We start from the raw sequence: 12,700 nt of genomic DNA, 5'->3' as shown, positions 1-12,700 counted from the left end.
TTAATAGAATTAATTATGCAATATAATTTTAAATACTAGAATATTAGCTCTTTCTAAAAAAGATAATAGTGAAGTTTTTGGAGACCATTTAAATTTGAAGTAGCAATAGAAAATTAATAATTAGGTCTACCTCATATAATATAGTTTCCCCCCACTATTTGAAAGTAGAGCATTTCTATAAACTGTTGCAAGCTGAAATGGCATGAAGCAAAGAAACAATTAGTTGAATGTTATTTTCACTTTTCACCTTTTCGCATAAAAGTAAAAATTTGAATTTCTTTTTTTAGTGAAAACAGGTACTAATTAATGTATGCCATTCATAAGAACAAAGTAGTGTAATGCAAACTTTCTAAAAGTAAGAAATACATGTACTGTAATATCAAAATGAATTTTGTAGTAGAATAGGCAATAAAATATAAAAGTGTATTTGTGGTATAATTATAGCAAAAAGAGAAGATTAAAATTCTAAATGCAGTCGTCCCTCACCATAACGAGGTTCACTTTTTGTGGTCTCACTGTATTGAGGATTTTAAAATTGTATATACCTAATTTTGTATTGTGGATTTTTCATTATATCATGGGATTTTGCAATATGTAGGTATTTTTTATATATTTATTATTTTAACTATTTTTACTGTAAAATAAACATTTCTAGCTTAAAAAACTGAAAACAATATAAAAATATTAATTAAAACATATTAATATGTTTTAAGAGTATCAAATTGAAATAAAGCCTTAAAATATAAATAAATAATAAAATATAAGGCTGCTACTTCACAAATTTTCTCATATCATGGGGGGTTCTAGAACCTAACCTCCACATTAGACAAGGGACCGCTGTATCATCATTCTTGATTTCAAAGTTACATACAAAAATTCCGGTATTAATTAATTTGTGAATTCATTCATTAACCAAATATTTTTAGCTACCTCTTATGTGTGAATTATTGTTAAATGATAAATTTATCATATCAACATTTTCAAAATGGTCTATAATAAACATGAGTTTTGTCTTGTTTTGTAATAGAGAAACAATATTTATGAATCAAAAGAATAAACTTGAAATGATTATAGTTGTTTATGTATAGCATCTTACATTTGAATCTGTATTTATTCTGTAATTTTCTTTCGACCAATAGAATGTTGTGGAAGAGATGCTGTGTGATATCAGAATCAATTTTATAAGAAGCTTGTAGCTTCTGTCTGAGACTCAAGGGAAATTGCTCGGACTTTCTTTTGTGAAATGCTCTTTTTTGGAACCTAGTGTCCTTGCTGTAAGAAACCCATTTCACGTGGAATGGCCAAGTGTAGGCCTTCTGATGATAGTCCCAGTTCAATGGTAAGCCAGAAGCCAATCTCAGCTATCAACCAGATGATTGAACAGTGTTAAATGCCTAACCCAACTGAACTAAAACAACATGATAAACCCCCAAAAGAATTACCTGGCTGAAATCAGTCAACCTACAAAACCATGAGATATATAAATACACTCTGCATTAAAACACTAAAATTTGGGGTGGTTTTTACTCACTAACTAAGATAAAAAAACTTCTTGACCTGAAATACTTATGAAGTTCTTGGTGAATATTAATGTGATCTGTCTTCTGATTGCCTTTTAAAATATATCTACCATTGCTTCTACCTTACAGAGCTCTAATTCTGTTTTGATTCACAATGATATGTGCTTTCCACATGTATAAAAAGCTTTTTCCATGTCTCCCTCCTTCTCTTCCTTCACACAGGATATCTATATCTACTATCAAATATTCTGTAGGACTTTAGACATGTTCAGAACTACTGAAGGACAGCTTTCATATGAAGCAGAGAAGAAGAAGCTTTTGAATTCATTCTGATCTAGGTACTTCCTTTGACTTCTTTTTTTGAGAACTATGTGAGAGAAGTTTCTCCTTCTTCTTTTTTTTCTTCCTTAAGTGAGAAGCAGGGAGGCAGAAAAGGCAGAGAGACAGACTCTCACGTACGCCCCAACTGAGATCTACCCAGCAAGCCCCTAACAGGGGATGCTCTGCCCATCTAGGGCTGTTGTTCCATTGCTCAGCAACTGAGCTACTTTAGCACCTGAGGTGAGACCATAGAGCCATCCTCAGCTCAGTGCCCAGGGCTAACTTGCTCCAGCTGAGCCATGGCTGTGGGTGAGGAAGAGAGGGAGAAGGGGAAGGGTGGAGAAGCAGATGGTTGCTTCTCCTGTGTGTCCCTATAGGGAATAGAAGTTGGGAATAGATCCATATGCTGAGCTTATGTTCTACCACTGAGTCAACTGGCCAGGGCTTCTCCTCTCTTCTATTTCCCAGACTGTCTTATCTAGTTTTACAGAAGTAAAAACCAAACCTTACAATTGTGCATCTAAGAGAAGAATCTTTGTCTTATATTTTTCCACATTTGATTTTTTTTTCTACTTCAATGTAAGTTGAGAAAATAACCTGATTCTCAGAGTAAAAGTGGAAGAACTGAGGGAAAAATAAGTATATAGAAAGTACTCAGGTTAATATTTGAGATATAGTGTCACCAATATATATATATATTTTCTTTCAACTAAAGGGTAACCTTTTTAGTCTCATTGACTCATATTCTCTCTTCTTTACTTTTAATAGGTCAGAATGCTACAAAGCTCAATTCTCATAACTTCTCTCCTTTCTTCTTCATGCACATGGCTTCAAATGCCTTATATGCTTAGCAACAACGAGTCTGAAATGTATATAACCAATTTACACCTTTCTTCTGAATTTTAGATTCATACTAAACTATCTTCCACATCTCCATTTGAATGTGTAAAGAAAATGCCATCTGTAATTCTGAATTTTCTGAATTCCTGATCCCCCAACTTATCAACAACCAGCACAACCAACGTCTCTCCTCTTGCCTAATCATTGTAATAAATAACAATTTTGTTCTTTCAGTGTCAGGCCAAATCTTAGAGGATATTCTTCTTTTCTTTTAAGCGTTAGAGAGAGAGAGAGAGAGAGAAAGGAAAGGAGAGAGATGAAAAGCTTCAACATGTAGTTGCATCACTTTAGCTGTAGCTATTTATTGACTGCTTCTCATGTGTGCCTTAGCGGGGATGGGGAGGCATTAGCCAAGCTAGTGACCTTGAACTTGAAGCCAGCAACATTTGGGCTCAAGCCAGTGACCATGGGATTATGTCAATGATCCTATGCTCAAGCCAGCGACCCTGTGCTCAAGCCATAACTTTGGAGTTTTGAACCTGGGAACTCAGGTCCCAGGACAATGCTCTATTCACTGTGCCACCATGTCAGGCCTTAGGGGCTGCTCTTGATGATATTTATTTGCCTCACATGTAGTCATCCTAAATGACTTTCATCATTCCATATTTGCCTCTACTCCACAACTCTCTCCACAAAATGCAAGAGACATCCTAACAAAGATCGGATAATCTCACTCTTCTGCTTGAAACTCTTTGAGTTTTTTTTTCTTTTTCACTTGCTAAATACCAAATTCTGTATAATGCTGTAAAGATCTATTCAATTGAGATTGTCACTACTTCTTGAACATTTCTTCTTTATGCCTACCCCTCATTCATTCCCTGAGTGTACTGAAGGCTGTACAAAACAATGTATTCTGTTGCGTTATCTTATACTTAAGCAGAAATTAGTATTTTTAATCAGTAAAACTACACTGTATATAAATTATTTCAACTTTATATAGGCTGTGTATTTATCATATCATCTCTGCTTTTTCTGTTAATGTTATTTTAGGCCTTATTTGTTATTTGATATAATTTAAAGGTTGAATTTAATATGATTTTTGTCTTGGAATGTTCAAAAACTTTTCCATATTAATTAATGGTAATTGCTTCTTTGTTTTCTGCTATTCTGGCTTACCAAAGTTTTTATAAGAAAACTCTACTTTTGAGGCCTGACCAATCAGTGGCACTATGGATAGACAGGGACATAGAGATCCCAGGTTCAAAACCCCGAGGGCACTGGCTTGAGTGCAGGCTCATCTGGCTTGAGCATGGGCTCACTAGATTGAGCGTGGGGTCACTGACTTGAGCTTGGGATCATAGACGTGACCCCATGGTCACTGGCTTGAGCCCAAAGGTTGCTGACTTGAAGCCCAACGTCGCTGGCTTGAGTAATGGGCCACTCGCTCTGCTGTAGCCCCCCAGATCAAGGCACATATGAGAACGCAATCAGTGAAAAACTAAGGTGCTGCAATGAGAAATTGATGCTTCTCACCTCTCTCCTTTTTGTCTGTCTGTCCTCATCTGTCCCTCTCTCTCTGACTCTCTCTCTCTGTCAAAAGAAAAAAAAAGAAAAGAAAAGAAGAGAAAAGGAAAGAAAACTCTACTTTTGGGTAGTGGTAGAAACTTGCATATGTATGAACCTGTATGTGTATGTACTTATATATGAGTACTATATACATAAATATATTACCTATATATGATATGTACACACAGTGATAGAGAAATCAGTAGTAACCCTATAAAAATATATCATTTTTAAGTGTTTTTTTTTTTATTCTAAGGAGAGATATTGTGGAAAGAGGAAGGCTGTGAAACATTCATCTAATTGGAATATCAATGCCCTGAATATTTAGAAGGTTTTGGGATATATGGAAAGAGATTTAATAGAAGTAAGGTCATAGAACAAAGGATTACTTTTCAAGGGACTTTTAATTTAAAACATATTAAGGCTAAACTACTTTTGAATATCAGTGACTAATATTTGCAGTTGAAATATAGTTAGAAAATAGTAATTTTAAAATTCAGCTTAATATTTGATTCATAAGCCACTTTAGCTAATGTTTGTTTATCAGCTACATGGTGTTCAGTGAACAGCTGTACAGGACTTATTAAAATTCAGAATCCAAGACTACTCTCACCATGCGTGATATAATGGATGGAAAGAAGAGGGGATAATCCAAATGAGCCAGATAATGTGAAACAGCAAAAACTGACTGAGAAGTGTTTTAATTAAAAGCCACTTAATTATTATAATCATATTCTAAATAATTTCATAGATAAATAACCGTGAATTCAGTTCTTTTTGGTCAATGCATTAAGTAATCAAATAAGTTTATAGAAAAAGTAAATATTTGTTTGGGAATTTCCACATGGTTATAATCTCAAAATCATGGTTCCTTAATGTTTTATATTTTGTTTTTTTTTTATTTTAAAATTGTTTACATTCATATACACACCACATATCCAGCAATATACTTGAATACAGTATACTATATAAAATAATTATATGTGTTTATTTGTTATTTTAGAGTGTTAGTGCAATATTGTAAAGCTTTCTTTCTTAATAAACTTTATTTTTATGTTAAGCAGATTACTTTTTTGATCAAAATCACTTCTAAAAAAATGACCTCAGTAATAATTTGCAAATAAATTCACAAATCCAGTTGTTCTCAAACTTTCTGAAGTTGGGCATATTTAAAATTCTATAAATAATTGTAGGCACATTATATACAAATTTCTGAGAAATAAGTTATAATAATTAAGTCAAATATTAAAGAAAAAAATATAAAGTCCAAGCATGCTTTTATGGTAATTAAATGAAATAAATATGACAAAATTAAATTTATTCTGACATTAAAAAACATTTTTATGTTACATTTTTTGAGTTATGCTTTTTAGAATTCATAAAAAAATGGGTTAAAAGTAAAAAAACGACAAAAAAGTTATTATATATATATATATATGGATACATTTTTAGTAAGATTTAGTAAATTCGGCAGGTCCCAACGTGAACGTTTTAAGTTTTTTCATTCTTGTGTTTATGAGAAACATGAGCCTGATGTGTCCTAGCAATTTCTTCAACATTTGGGCATATATTTCAAAGGCAAACTCTCATTCCTCGTCAGTGCATTGAAGAATTCCTCTCTTTTTACTCTTAATTGTGTTGAATACAGAAAACGCCCATCATACATATCATCTTAACTTTGCACCAAACAAAGGATAGAAGAAACTTGCCTCAAGTCTTTCTGGAGAACATGGTGGGTAGTGTAAACAATCCAGCACCACAGCTTAACAGCCTTTTGCAACCTAATCAGGCAAGTGAGGTGGGGGGTTGGGCAGACTGTCAGCTTCCAGCCAATTCCCCACACCTCTGTTCCCCAAAAATCTAAACTTCAAAATCCCTGTTGGTTTTTTGGTCTCCAACAGGCACATATTTCTCTAGAATACCATAGGGCGCACCTGGAAATTTTCTAGGGTGCTCCAGTGCACCCTGGTGCACACTTTGAGAACCACTGCACAAATCTATTGCATGTGTTAGACATATCTATTTAGATATGTCAGTGTCCTTAAGAAAATTTTTCTCTACAAAACACTCAAGATTTAGTAAAATGTGCACTATCAATTTAGCACCCTTATTTTTTAACTAACTTATATTTTTTATATTTATGAGATAAATTAAGTGAAACCAAAAAGCGTGTACCATAAATGATATAAAGTCAGAAAAAGAGCCAGCATAGCTCCAAAACTGAAATTAGAAAAAGAAGAAAAGAATAAAAGTTAGAATTCAGAATACAATCTGAGTTTGGACAAGTTATAGGAAATAGCAAGTGATATGCTATATAAATATTTTTTCTTAAACAGCTTAAAGTATAACACTATGATATAAATCTAATTAAAAACAAAATTTTAAATCCAGGCAGTGGCTTAACTTAAGAAGGAAATATGGGTATTTTGTATAACTTTAAGTTTTACATTTTCTTTTCATTTCCTGCTATATTTAGGATCTCTTTCCATATACACCTGTCACCTTTCTGTTGTTGTGGCCATTATTAATCCAAATGCATTAGAGCAGGGGTAGTCAATCTTTTTATACCTCCCACACAGTTTTGTATCTCTGTTAGTAGTAAAATTTTCTAACCGCCCACCGGTTCCACAGTAATGGTGATTTTTAAAGTAGGGAAGTAACTTTACTTTATAAAATTTATAAAGCAGAGTTACAGCAAGTTAAAGCATGTAATAATAATTCTTTACCAAGTACTTTATGTCGGATTTTCACTAAGTTTGGCAGAATAAATCTTTATAAAACAACTTACTATAGTTAAATCTATCTTTTTTATTTATACTTTGGTTGCTCTGCTACTGCCCACCATGAAAGCTGGACTGCCCACTAGTGGGAGGTAGGGACCAGGTTGACTACCACTGCATTAAAGGAAGAAACAACTGCCTAAAATGTATAACTACAGTGGCCATACCATAGGTGCTGTGCTTCAACTGACAATTAATTTTTAATAAATCAAGATGTAAGGTGAAGGGATTCTAAACAAAAGCTTTAGAATCCATAGTAACCTCTTTCTTTGTCTCTCTATTCCTTCCTTTCTCTTTCTCCCTCCTTTTTTTTCTTTCCTTCTCTTCATCACATTTTATTCTACTCTACCCTTTCTGCCTCCCTTTTCCACTTTTATGTAGCCCTGTTGAATCGGCCTACTCAAGTAATGAAAGATAATACCTCTGTTTTAAGGTCAGTTAAATTTGTCTTTGCAATATAGCCTAATGCATTCACGAGTTCTACACATCTCTGGGGTAGGGGTGGGTATTCTGTCTATCACAATGAACACTAAATTATGTGGTTTTTTTTCATATACTTCTTCTCTACTAAACCTTACATGATATAGAGTTGAAGGAAGAAAGTTGTAAATCAAAAAGTTGGAACTTGTATTTTTTATTTTATAGCATTTATGAATTATTTTAAATGCAATAATATAGATACTATTTTCTTGGTTTAAAATAAAATGAATTCTTTGTAAGATATAAATCCTCCACTGATGTGGCATGTGCCTAGAAGAACTAAGTCACCACTAAATATGTTAAGACCCCATGTCTGATAGAAGAAGCCAACTATTAAATCTGAAGCCATACTTTCATGAGTTAACTGGTTTTCTTTTGATTCCAAGTAAAGTATATACTTTGTTTGGCAGAGACATATATCCCAGTATTAAATATATTCACTTAATAAATAACTTCTTTTTGTTGCAGTTTTATATTAGAAAATTATTTCTATAAAATTTATTTCTACAAACATTGATTTCTGCAAAAATATTGATTTCTTTTTATAATAATAAATATCACATTGTTCTCCACATTATTTTTTATATAAGGATGTTTGAAGAAAAGTACTGTATTTTATTAGCTTTCCTATTCTCAATACTCAAGAGTAGGTATTTTTAGGCTCTCAGTATATTTAAATAGACTAGATTAACATAAAAATAGTAGTCAGAATTTTATTTTATGATTTTTATGTCTTTCATATAAGGAAGGGTTTTTGTTGTCACATTTACTGGGAATAAATAGGTCAAAATAGTTTAAATTAAAGATTAATTGAGAGATATAAAATATTTAAAAAATATTTTTTCAAATAGTACATGGATACCATTCTGAATCAGGGCTATCTTTGTACTGGGAAGGCAAAGCCTGTGCTTCTTACAATGACTTCAGAAAGGAAGGTTCCATATGCGGAAGATAAGTAAATTCTAATTAGTCTTGTCTATCAGCCAACTGTTTCCATATACTTAAACCCACCAGATTATCTTGACAACCTCATTGTATTAAATATATCTTTCTAAAATCATAAATTGGTTTAAAATACATGTTAATATGAATTCTATTTTTGTAAAATATGCCTACATAGTAATATGAAACATTAAAATATGCTAAAACTTATCTCATAGAAATGTGAGAAACAAGAAAGAAGTGAGAAATGTTCTGAGTGAATCAAAAGTTAAATTACTTTCTAAGCTCTGCTCAGTAGGCCAAGCTCAATTATTAGGAAGCTACTAATTGTTATTCTGCGAAGAACCAAGTATATGCCTTCCTTTTGGATTTGTTACAAGCAGATAATGCGCTAAATTTGCTATGAAGCTAGTGTTTCATCCAATGATTTTGAGTCTAAACTTAACCTTTTCTTTGTTTCCTAAGACTTGATTATATAAAAGAGTGATGAATATATAATTTAGAAATATTTGTGACCTCTTTTTTGTGTTCATATGTTTTTAAAATGCCCAGAATTTATGGGACTCTTTTCAAAGTGAAAAGTGTTTCTTTTTTATTATAATATTAATATTAATATTAAAGAATAATTCAAATCCTAAATGGAAATAAAAAGAAAACTGGCAAAAATATAATCCCTAAAAAATCTAACATTTAAATACTTTTAGATATTTCCTTTATGGACAAAGGAAGCATTAAATGGTCATATTTTACATATTTGTAACCTATTAATTTACTTTAAAAATTTTATATGCTTTTCTATGACAATAACATTATATCTTCTTTATTATACAATGTTTTATGCCAAGTGTAACATTGTATGGCCATGACCTCACTGCTTTAACCAGAACCCAAATTATGAACATTCAGATTGTTGCCAATATTTTTAATTATGAAGGATCCTGGAGGTGTATACAACTGCCACAATTGTTCAGCTATGCAGTTAGCATTAGTGTCTAGGAATAGAATTAATTGGTCAAAAAATATCCCCTTCTAAAATTTGTGTCAGTATTTGGGCTTCTAATAGTTTATATATTTCACCTCTCTGGCCAAAAATACCCAGCACTTTTGTGCTAAGTTTTTCTGTTTCCCTGTCTCATTTATGAATTTCAGTTTTGAAAATCATTATTTACCTCCTACCAGTCTCTTTTTTTCCTCTGTACAGTTCCTCCCCTAATTTCTCAAGATTAATATTTACTGTAACATAATATATTTGAGCATGAAGCTGGAGCCAGGCCACCTAGGTTTGAATTCTTTTGCAACTAGCTCACTTTGTGATGTTGGATAATCACTTTATTAGGATAATCACTTTAAATATTCTCATCTATATAATGGGAATAATAACAGTATTTATCTCTTAGGTTAAAAATTAATAATACTTATAAGTTCTGATAACAGTACTTGACACAAAGTAAATAAATAGATTATATTATGAATTATTATAATGAGTTTTTATTATTATTACCTTTTGAGTTTTTATTTAAATAAAAAATGTGTAAGCTATATGTTTTGAGTACTGTGCTAAATCTCCTAGGTTTTGCTATAAATTGTGCTTTTCTTTATAATTTTTAAATTAATTTATATTATTTTCTCTCATTTACACAAGGATTATTTGGAGAATATTTTCTTGAAGTTGAATACAGAGAATATAACCCGTGAATTCTCTATTTATAAGAAAATTAAGGTTCTTTCAGGGTCAAGTAGTTGATTTATTTTCTGTAATTGTTCCATGGATATAAAGATTTATTCCATGAAAATAATTACCAATAATTGTTTCATTTGTAAAAACATTTAAATGTATTGACAGAGCCTTCAAGTCTATTATAGCTGTTCTAACTTAATAAGTAAGATTTATCAAAATTCAAAAAGAGATGTGTTGAACTCTCCCAGTTATAATTATTTTTCAGAAATAAATCTTCTTTGAAAAGTTTGCTTTAGCCTGACCAGGTGGTGGTGCAGTAGGTAAGGCATCAGTTTGGGATGCTGAGGACCCAGGTTTGAAACCCCGAGATCGTTGGCTTGATCTCAAGTCACTAGCTTGAACACGGGGTTGCCAGCTTGAGTGTTGGATTGTAGATGTGACACAATGGTCACCGGCTTGAGCTCAAAAGTCACTGTGCTTGCATCCCAAGGTTGCTGGCTTAAGCAAGGGGTCACTGGCTCAGCTGGAACACCCCAGTAAGTCATGTATGAGAAAGCAATCAATGAACAACTAAGGTGCTGCAAGTAGGAGTTGATGTTTCTCATCTCTCTCCCTTTCTATTTGTCTGTCTCTGTTTGTCCCCCTTTCTCTATACTTAAAAAAAGGAAAAGGAAAGTTTGCTATATTTATTCATCTGTTTATGAATATTTAGGTTCTTTTCCATATCTTGGATATTGTGAATAATGCTGCATTGAATGTGGCATAAGCATAAAATGGAATATTATTCATACTTAAAAAACAGGAAATCTTGCCATATGTGACAACATAGATGAATCTGAGGGACATCATGCTAAGTAAAACAAATCAGTCATAGAAAAATAAATACTACATAATATTACTCATATCTATATCTAATTCAAATTCATAGAAACAGAAAAGAATGGTGGTTGCCAAGGGCTTGCAGAGGGGGGAAGTGGGGAGGGCTTGTTCAATGGGAATAAACGTTCTGTTTTATGAGATGAGTAAGTTTTAAAGATCTGAGGTATGACATTGTGCTTGTAGTTAACAATACTGTACTGTGTACTTGAAAATTTTGAAAAGATAAATCTCATATTCTTACGGCAATATAAAAATTATATTTGTTTATTTCAAAAAATTATATTATGTAAGTAAATATTGAAAAGTTAAAAAATTAAATTTGTTTTATATGATATATACACTTTCTACCTTATTCAATGTATGAAGGTTTAGGTCAATTATATTTTTTTAGAAAATTTAAACTAAAAAAATTATTATGTAGTGTGCTTTCTTTCTTTGTGAATGCTTTTGTTCATAGAATCCATTGTGCTGGAAATATTGCCTAGACGTTTTTTCTGTTGTTTATAGTTGTCTAAGAATCTTTTGTTAATCTCTTATTCCAAACTTGTTTTTATCACTTCATTTTAACTTTTCTGCTAAACAACATATGTGGAGATTATGTTTTTATCCATTCTAAAAATTATCTGTTTCTAGTCAAGAAATTCATCCTGTTCACATTTAGAGTTATAATTAGTATAATTGTTTTTATTACTACATTTTATTTTATGTTGGCTATTTATTTTACTTTGCCGTTTTCTTTTTCTTTTTTATTATTTTGCTGTCTTTATTATACTTGCATGATTTCCCTTTTTTGCCTTGCTAATTATGTTCTACTATGCTTTTCAATATGGTGATGCTTATCTTTCCATTCCTAACAATTAGAATTTAACGTGTTTTTTCTTTATTATATTAATCAAAGTAAATGCCAATCTAAGATAAAAACTTTAGGACATATTAAATTTTCTACTTCTGTATTTTTGCTGCCTGCATTATTCAGAATAAATGAAGCTATGCAATGTGCTGGGGGCTCCCCAAATTTTTATTGCTTCCCACATTAATGCTTTGCACTTTTGCAAAGTCTCTAAGAGCTTTAGCATCTCTGAAGGGAAGATCCCTCTGAGTGGCGATCCAGTGATGGTGTTTGTATCCTTTGACTCAGCCTTCTTAATATATGATCTATCAGTGCTTGTGGCAGAGAAACTTCAACAAACATGTTTAAGTGTCTCACTACCACTCACATTTCACCATCCTGATTTAGTCACACAGTCCCAACTTCACTGCAGTGAAATCTGGAGAACCATGTCTTCACTTGTGCTCAAAGGAAATGATGGAAATACATAACACTGTCTGGCTTTACCTTCTTGCACTTCTTAATTCTCATTTCTTGAAACAATTTAAAACTTAGTTTCAGGCTATATTGTTTTCCATTTATCTTATGGCTATACAGGTATATAACCTTTTTAAAAAAAATAGGAATCAGAAGGAACAGGTTTTTTTTCTTAAGGATAAAAGAAATAGTTTTATCTATTGTAAATTGGGAGATATTAGGGAGAAAAAGACAGTTAATGGGGAGCACACCATATTCATTCAAAATCTTTCACCCATAAAACTTAGTGATTCAAGAGCATAGAGTTCATCCAAACGGAGCAAGAATTCCAAGTGCAAGTCCCATTCGCAGTGGTCTTGGATGCAAGTTCTCCCCTATGTCAATGATA

The sequence above is a fragment of the Saccopteryx bilineata genome, chromosome 3 (assembly GCF_036850765.1).
Source record: "Saccopteryx bilineata isolate mSacBil1 chromosome 3, mSacBil1_pri_phased_curated, whole genome shotgun sequence".
Lineage (NCBI taxonomy): Eukaryota > Metazoa > Chordata > Mammalia > Chiroptera > Emballonuridae > Saccopteryx > Saccopteryx bilineata.
The sequence above is the reverse complement of the archived record's forward strand: the minus strand, read 5'-3'. Positions refer to the sequence as shown.